A 9,870-nucleotide genomic window follows, 5' to 3' on the forward strand; every position below is an offset into this window, starting at 1 on the left:
TTCACAATAGGTAGTCGATTTTCTCAAATTTGTTTTGGGCACAAACCTACAAAGGGAGAAGAAAATTTTTCATCTTTTTCATATTGTTGTCATTTGTTTCAACTCATAGTTTTTGATATGTAAAAATTACCGAAATTTATATTAACTTAAAAAATGTGGTAAGCTTTTAAAAATAGAGATTTCAAAAGAAATTTTAAAACTCTTTTTTTTAATTTAAATTTCATTCATCATTTATTGACGAAGATATTATATTGTATATACAACTTTGAGCTAAAAAAACGCAATTATTGCTAATCCAAATATACATTAACTATAGTGTACATGTTTATTGAATTTAATTGATTGTGACATTAATATAAAAAGTGAGTTCTGCTTTGCGCAATACACGTATTGCGAAATGCAAAGCTCTGCCAGCACGATGCGTCATCAGAATTTTTTTTATACGTAAGTCGCGTAAGAAATTAAGCTGTAGCAGATGCGTCATTAATCCCATTGTTAAGTCGGCAGGATGCGAGACACGAAATGTCGTGCAGAGACGAACGTAAAGTATGGATGGTGCTTCTCGTCATAACGTACTGGGCACGTTTTAATCATCTCCGTTTTAATAACCATTGCAGAACCATACAACGCCGAGGTAGGGCAGCGTCATCTCCTCGTTATCTAATCTCGGTACACAGACGGAATGTCCTTGCCGCGAGATCGTGAGAATCTCGTTCTGCCCCAGCAAACGAACTGCATCGGCCGAAACGAATTTCTCATTTGCACCGGCCGGATTGACACAGTATGCCGAACAATAATCGATTCAGCAGACTCATTTAAGGTAAACTCAGCCTGCGGATCAACCCGATACGTGATTTCGATACGGTTCGCCCTGAGTTCGGTCCGGGCAAATGTACACAGACGGATTATTATGAAATTATACGTGGATCAAGTGTCGGTCGATGGTGCGCGATGAATTCGAAGAACGGCCCGATAGATAATTTCAACGTCAGCAATTCTCTCTTTGGTGGCAGACGCCGGCTGTGTGATGTTTCGCCCATCCAATAATTGAAGCGAGTATGATCTCGAAATTCGCCTTCGAAATTCTGTTGATCTACGAGCATATCCAGCGAACTTTAACGAAAATTTAAATATTATGCGATGGAATTCTACCAAATCGATTTGCGTTAACAGATATTGCACAGGTGAATTAATATTACTTAGAAAATATCGAAATATGACAACGTGTCTATCTACTTTAATCATTTTATTTTATAAAAATAATATTACGTGTAACTTTCGTTTGATTTTATTAAAATTTTATAGGTATTGTATATATTTCAATGCAATCAAAAAGTTTCTTATTTTTTTCATTTTTCTATTAAAAATTCTAAAGGTAATTTTTTTTTAAGAAAGAGATATAATATGCATAGTTTATAAAGTTTTCTGTTTATAAAATTGAAGACTATACATGTATTTCATAAAATAGTATTATTGTCCAACTTGTCTGTTTTAGGATATTTGCAGATTGTGCCATTTTAATCACTGTCGAATATGAATGTGCAGATAGGAATATAATGAGATTATACGCCATGGCGGATTAACGTTGTAGCGACATCCGACTGTTATGTGACGATTGAGAAAAGCGTTTCATAATTTCATATCGATTATTCCGGATCTGCACGTGCGCGACGTTACATCCATTCGCGATAATTAACTCAATTATTAACAGGTACTACCGTGGAAAATGATTTTTGTCACCGTCGCACCGCTTTAATCTGTGGTTTTTAAAAACGTTCATCGCTTATACACAAGCTTCAAAAATATAGCAGAACATAAAATAGGAATTAGTATTATTCACTCTGCTTCGTTTGGATATTTGTTTAAGATTTTAGCTAAGTTGTTAATTGTTACTTGTTTAATGCATAATTTAGATAACAATTTCTATGCATTAATTATTTTTGAATAATAATAAATAATAAATGTACAACAATATTATAGGAATTAATATTATAGAAATATAATATTATAGAAATATAATATTATAGAAATAGGAATTACTTTTTAAAAAGTAATTTCTAAGAAACGAATTTGTTTTATCTTTAATCAATCTTAAATCAAAATAAGTCATTCTTATATTACAATTCTTATATTATAAATTATAAACACAATGATTATGAATAACAATGTTGAGAATGGAGAGAAGAAAAATTAATTAATACTTAATGTTAAAGATCTTTCTAAATATATTTCTCTATTTTTCTTTTTAAATTGCAAAATATTACACGACATAGTATTGAAAATTTTCGTAATGTTAAAATCTATTGTGATGTTACATATATAATAATTTAATAAAATTAGCAATATAATGGATAATAGCTATAATGGAGCAGATAGTAATATTAATTGGTAATTGTGAATGAGGATAGTAACACTGATGATCAAGAATATTAGCTTTTCATCGTTCTTTCGTCATATATTATTGATATTATTCCTTATTGAGAGTATTGTCGTTCTCATATACCGTATTGTCCCGCAACATCTTATTGTTCCAACATTTACAACTCTCAAGATTGTGGATCTTATCGCTGATACTGACATTTACGTCGATGTAGGCAATATCTCGATGTAAATAGTTCAGCTGCATAACAATTTGATATTCCCGCTAGATTAATTACGCTATAGATGTAGATAAGTCCGTTTACATTAGTTTATCCTATCATGGTGAGACAGACGTTAATCAATTATTTTAAAATTATATAATAGTGGCTTATTTTAAAATTATATAATAATGGCTCAATAATTTAAGAACAAGTTAAAAGAAAAGAAGTTCAAAGAAAATGAGTCAGAAGTTTAACCTATAAAATTGGTAGAGTAGTAAAAAAATGTCTTAATAAATTAATTATGAAACTTAATATGCCGACTAACAATAACAAACGTTTCGATCACGATCGGATTATCAATGTTTACAAAATATGAAAACGGTAAAAAATATAACATAAAATCGATTGAAAATATACTTCACATTGAATATATAATTGTTGATATCAATAAATTAAGAAAGATCTTCGTTTTGTTAGTTAAACTGAACAATAATATACATAAAATACGTACATTAGAATTTATTTTCAATTATTTTAATTACATTCACAGAATGTGTATTGCGCACAAAAAGTGAATATCGTTGATGTCATCATCGATATTATTCTGCGAATTAACTGCAGAATAATAAATTATTTGTCTAACAGATGCCTCGCTCTTTTTCAAGATTTAATTGGGTCGCTTTTTGATGTCAGGAAATGTTTATGAGTATATTGATTTAGATTGGTACGCCTTGGAAAATGTTAATTAACCTGAGCCACTAACATTTCGCTCATTACATTACCATACATCAAGTGCTATGAGACCATTTTACAATGAGTGCAAAAAGTATTCGTACAGAGAAAATATTTTTTTTAAAAACTTTATTTTTAAAAAATAAATATTATTCAGCGAGAAATGAGCCATCAAATTGATGTCGAATCGATATCGATATGATGATTTCAACACTAATTCGATGTCGATTCGAATCGAATTTTCGATTCGAATTTTAATTAATGATCATTTCTTGCTAGATAATTAACAATTTATTCATAAAAATACAATAGACTGTATATTTCTTAAAATTATATATACCAAAAAAATTATATATTCAAAAAATGTATTCAAAAAATGTATTCATCATAGAAAATATATCATCTGAAAAATAAGCAAAAATTAAAAATCTTATTGTTTGGATTCTCAAAAAGTATTCGTACAGTCGAAAAATTTAGCTTCTAAAATCAGGAATATATGCTCTTTTACTTATGTTAGAACAGAATATATTCAATGTATACAATTGCTAATTAATGTTTATTTTTTACAAATAAGACTTTTATTATAAAAAAAATCCTTGTACGAATACTTTTTACTCTCACTGTATGCTTTGGCGTCAATATTTTATTCTGACAGTTTTCTTTATTTATTATCCTGTTTGCCATCTCTCTTCATGAATGTGGAAACATTCAAGAGTAGTCATAGTATAATTAATAATTTTTTTTTTATGGTGAGAGACATTAATCGGAAATATATGTATAACGTAGAGTAACAAACTCGTTTATTTACTTCGGTGAATAATTGACGAACACATGAATCCAAATTGAGAAGTAATTAAAGAATGACAGAATTCTTTTTCTCATATGTTTGTGACAATTGAATAATCAGCGTGTGCACCATAAGCATATGAGAGAGATATAATATAGGGCAGAAGCCTAATGTAAGAAGAAGAAAAATTCTTTTAAAATATTCTTTATTATTATAACATCGAAGATATTTTTGAATATAAATTTTGTATGCATTTTACTCGTATCACTATTAAATGCATGAAGGGTTGACAAGTAATGCGTTACTTGTAATGCTATTACTTTGTTGATCCATTATTGATCTTTTGTTGATCTTTTTTGATTATTTTATTGTAGTAATATTTGACGAATTTTTTATGACGGTAATGGTAACATCAGAGTTGGAAAAGTCATTTGTTATTGAAGAAAATAATTTCTTTTTCCATTAATTCGCAATGCGTTATTGTTTACTCATGTTACTTGTAACGAGTAATGTTACGCGTTACTCGTATACTTATTATTTTTTTCAGTATATAACACGTATATAACAGTATATGATGACAAGTTACTTTTCTAATTTAAAATAACTTTTCTAATCTTAACACAGTGGTTAGCATTACCGTAAAAAGTTGCAACAAAGTTATCATCAAATTGTTTAATACAAAAGGCAAAGTAACTAAAAAGTAATGTTTGCCCTGATTACTGATGATGATATAGTATTGCTATTGATACGTAAATTTTACATATAAGGAAATAAGCCATTTTTAATTAATATAATATAAATTTTTTTATACATTTCAGACTTTTATAATGAAAAATATTTATAATCTTAACTTTTTTATATACTCATATAAATATAATCTAATCAAGAGATACGGTAGTATCTCGCGCCAAGTGTAACTAACATGAGACCTCCCCGTGTCTTTACGCAAGCCGTCGAATTCCAAGCACCCGAAATTGGATCATTGAGAATATTTAGAAGATGATCGATTCTGTAGTTTTAATGAACAACTTATGTTTTTAAAATTATATAATAAAGTAATGTAGGAAGTTAGACAAATGAGAGTTCGATGCGGCACTTAATGCACAATTATTATATTAGATTATTATGTAAGAAAAAGTTCATGGCGTTTTTCCTGTTAAATGGCATTAAAAACGCCACGAACTTTTTCCCATTACCTAATATGTATTGCGACCGCACTCATGAGCATGGTGCAAAATTTTCGTCGCGCATTCGTGATCGTAATTCTTTACAGTTTCTCCGGTATTCACCACTCTTTACTCAAAGCTAGTAATATCAATTAATCTGATAAATTCCAATTATTCTTACTCTCAACATCGAATATTGGGTGCCAGGCACGAAGGATCGTGTCACTCTTTCTCGGAATTAGCGAAGAGATTATGTTGAATTCCAAAAATCTCTAAAATCACGCGGATGGAAAATCAACCGATTGCTCAGTCACGAGATTGTTAGAGGGAGTGGTTCGTGGTCGGGAATGGAGGAGGTCTTGGAGAACAGCGATACACAATAAAATAAGCAGAATTTATAATAAAAAAAGATAACAAATATATTCGGATCACTTGTTTACACGATATTGTACACTAAATGTTTAATGGATTACGAGGCATTGAGGGAGGCGTGATTACCTTAGTAAGCGGCGTCCTCGACTTGCGATATTAGATACAAGAAATTCTTATTTCGACGGTACGAGCTCTAAGTTTCCAAATCATTCTATGAGTCGTTGGTGTCGATGGAAATTAGGGGCACCAATCGCAGTAGCACTTAACCATGCCTAACGCGCATAATTCTGATTTCAAGAACCGCGGGAATGACGAGATCTATTACGACGGAAAATGATGGGATTATAGAGCGTACTCAAATATTATCTGAAAATCTCAATTTATTATTCCAATTTTTGGAATAATAAAGCGCGATACAAAAACATAATACAAAACGAACAATACAATATAAAGATGCGAGAATATTATCCGAAATCTAACACATTTCCAGCACTCAAACGCGACACAAAATATGACGCAATAATACAAAGTGAAATGACTTGGCTATGGCCGCGGCGGGCGTATAGAAAATGATTCGCCATTAACGAAATCCGAACAGTATCGGGCGGGATGGCACGATCACGCGCTGCCACTGGCAGCGCAATCCCTCACAACGATCTTAGACTCAACGAAACTAAATAATTTATTCGCAGATTCGTCCGATCTCGGGAAATCGGCGGCTTTACAATACCGTACGCTACGCTCATCTCACCACAGGATTCTTCCCTCTCTTAATGTCTCTCTACTTGACGTCATTCTCAGCTTTTCGGACTGTCCTCGCTTCGCACGTCTCTCTCTATCGCTCGCCATAGCACAAGTGCTGGACCCGGGGTCCTTCCGGGAACGCGCAGGCATCGCAAGTTCACATGATAAATCTTCTCGCATCTGATTGGTTGCGAGCCCTCTCGCGGATTCCGTGCGCCCTCGCAAATCGCTGTCGCGCGCTCTAGATTCGACGCACGGATATGACTGATGGTAGCATCTTTTGCGGTTCGCAGGACCTTCCTCTGCATCATCCGGATTCAAGGCTCTCTCAGATGTAAAAGCAATAATTCTCCGCCATTCTTTACGATTTCCTCTTCTGCAACGGGGAGTCTTTGTCCTGTAGTGTCCTCCTCGCAGCAATGCAGTCCCCATATTCGGTTGATGGCAAGAGATGATATCATCTCGTCATGTCTCGGTCCCTTTTTGAACAATTCTAGAAAGATTCTGGAATCTTCTTTTCTAGAAAGAATCTGGCAAACATAACTAAAATAGAATAAAGCAACGCATAAGCGCTCAATCTTACGCGTTCCTTCATTCTTAGTTACGTAATGAACGAAAAAAAACAATAGAATGAAATTTACAGTGTGAGCATCCAAAATGAATGGACCTCATATGCTCCTAAACTTCGAGTGGCATTTGGACTAAGCGCGAGGGGTAAGGGGAAATAGCAGAAGGCGGAACCAAGTTGAAAATCGGCTGCAAATTTTGTCGAACCCTGATTTATGTGATTCCTATGTTCTGAAATTCTGGTTTTAAGTTTTCTACTCGTCCTACATAGATTGCGTCGCAATTATTACATGAAACTTGGTACATTACATTTTTCTTTGATTTAATTGGTTCCGCAAGTCAAATATAATTTATATATACATACATATAACCAATAATTGTGCATTAAATACTGCACCGAACTCACATTTGCATAACTTCTTATTTTAATTTTGAGAGTCCATAACTAGTAATTCTTATATAATAAAGTGTTTTTATTGTCTTATTCTACAAACGGATATCGCGATGCGAAGTCTGAAATGTCAAATTTTGAGATTAAGATACGTCATCATCCTCATCGCCCTCGGAAATGTTCGTTTCATATTTCGTTTCATATTTTAAACAGCAAGTGGCACTCGCTTGTTGTAATATTATTTACCTACAGTTTTGCTAATATTGTATCGATATATCGATAGAAAGCTAAATCGCTGTTATTCGTAGCATCATTTCGTGAAAATATATTATCATAATGGCTGCAGTATAGATTACATACGGCGTATTGCATAAGAACATTAACTAATCAATCTTTATTAGATTTTATGTTTTATTTTGTAATATATCCAGAGACACGGTAGTGTTTTGACACTAAGAAAAACACATAGTGTTTTAGCGTGAGACAGTACAGTGTACTTTACGTGAAGCGGTGAGTTTTCCGAGATCTCAATTATTATATCTCAATAATGGCTGTACCAATCAAATTTTATGTATGGTTAATCAATAGTCTGTACCCGAATTGTATAATGAAAGTGCATTAATTTTTTTTTATTTGTCCACGAGCGAAGACATTGTAACAAGTTCCAAATTTTGTTCAAATTTTAAGAAACATTACCGTCATTACTATTACGATTACTATTATTAATGTCGTTGTCATTGTCTGCCTGGTGGCCCATAAATTTATGTTTCGAACTTGTGTCGATAGATGGCAATCTTAACTTTTTTACTTGACATTTTAATAATTCTTTAATGAACAACGATCGACTACTAAAACTGTTCGATAGTCACTTGAAGTCATAACCTAGACAATATATGTCAAGATCATTTTATTTTTTTGAATAATGTAAAATGTGATGGGTTACTGCTACAACCGAAAGTTATTCGGTCTGATGATTTTCATAATGTATGGGAGGTTCGAGATCATCGAAGGTGAATTGTCCATTTTAATTTTAATAACTTCTTAATAATCAATGACTACCAAAACACTTTGATAATCACTCAGGGTCATGATCTTGACAATATATAATATATAATATATGTCAAGGTCAACATCATCGGAGTTGAATTCCTTACTTCATTTCTAATAATTTACAGATAGAAAAAGGAATAAAATTAAGTAAAAGTTACCGAAGAAAAAAGTTATTCTACTTGTAATCTATGTCTGTACTTATAGTTAGGTCTTATGACTTCTTTAAATTTAATTTCATATTCTTTATGAATTAATTTATTAATCAATATTTACTCGTTATATTTAAAATATTGGTACATGATAAACATTCAAAGATTTCTATAGTTAAGAACTTTTCCATAGTTTTTTATTTTCTTTATCATCTGATTAAATAATTAATTGAAAACGAACATTTTATTCAAATATATTTATATAAAAAATGGAGAAATGGGAAATAAAATAATATCGTAAATTTTTCGTTACAGTCGTTTATAAAAGCGACTCGTTAACAACGTTGCAGTTTTATATGATTGTAACAATAACTGTCTACACTAACTTTGTACTAAGTTTAGAAAACTTTGAAAAATAACTCTTTACCATTACGTTTACTTACCGAATGTATTTGTACTTACCGATGTATTTGTAATGAGTAACGCATAACGTTACTCATGTACACAAGTAACAAGTAAAAAGTGACGCGTTATAAAAATCAGTTCTTTTTTTTTCAATAATGAATTATCGTTCCAAATCGTTGTAACGATTGACTGACTTTACAACTCTGATGTACATTACAGTTAAGAAATCTTCGTAAAAAATGTATACGAAAGTATTTGATTTATATACTCCTTATATAGAAAGATGTTACATTATAAAAGGCATGATATTAATATGTAAATTTATCTTTTTAAAAGAAAGTGTTACAAATATATGTTTTGCGAAAAAAAAATTGTACTAAATTAAAAAATGAATTTATAAGAAAACATTGAACATTACAAATGCATAACATCAGTACAAAACTTATCCTTTAGAAAAAGATAAAAGAAAGCTATAAGAATGAGTATTCTTCGGTTCTTCGGAAAAAAATATGTACTAAATTAATTAATTCATATACTGTTTATAAGAAGATGTTAAACACTACAAAATGCATAAGATATCAGTATAAATTTATTTTAAAAAAAATGATAAAAAAAGCGCTAAATACATGCTCTGCAAAAAAAATTTTATGAAATTAGGAAAATAAATCAAGTTCCGAGTAATAATATCTTTATTAATTTATATATGATAAATCTAAGTGATAAATCTACGTATCTTTATGTCTTTGCCATCAGTTAAAATCCCATAAATAAAAATTCTACTTAATTTGAATAATAGGTAGCCGCTACTACCGTTTGTTTTTAGTATATGAGATTTAATAACATTTACATCCAGCTTAATTTATGGTTTTTTCTTGTTTATTATTTATTAATAATATTTATTAATAATATATTAATATTAATAAAT

The 9,870-nt window shown here is 31.0% G+C and overlaps 1 long non-coding RNA gene across 1 annotated transcript in view; it reads left to right on the forward strand.

Moving 5' to 3' along the window:
- The first annotated feature begins 646 nt into the window (after window positions 1-646).
- The window catches only part of LOC108691870, a 30,442-nt gene continuing 21,218 nt past the window's right edge, over window positions 647-9,870 (forward strand). The window contains exon 1 of the long non-coding RNA XR_001931941.1: window positions 647-1,184. This is a non-coding gene — a long non-coding RNA (uncharacterized LOC108691870). The remainder of the gene's footprint in view (window positions 1,185-9,870) is intronic.

The sequence above is a fragment of the Atta colombica genome, unplaced genomic scaffold, assembly GCF_001594045.1.
Source record: "Atta colombica isolate Treedump-2 unplaced genomic scaffold, Acol1.0 scaffold54, whole genome shotgun sequence".
Lineage (NCBI taxonomy): Eukaryota > Metazoa > Arthropoda > Insecta > Hymenoptera > Formicidae > Atta > Atta colombica.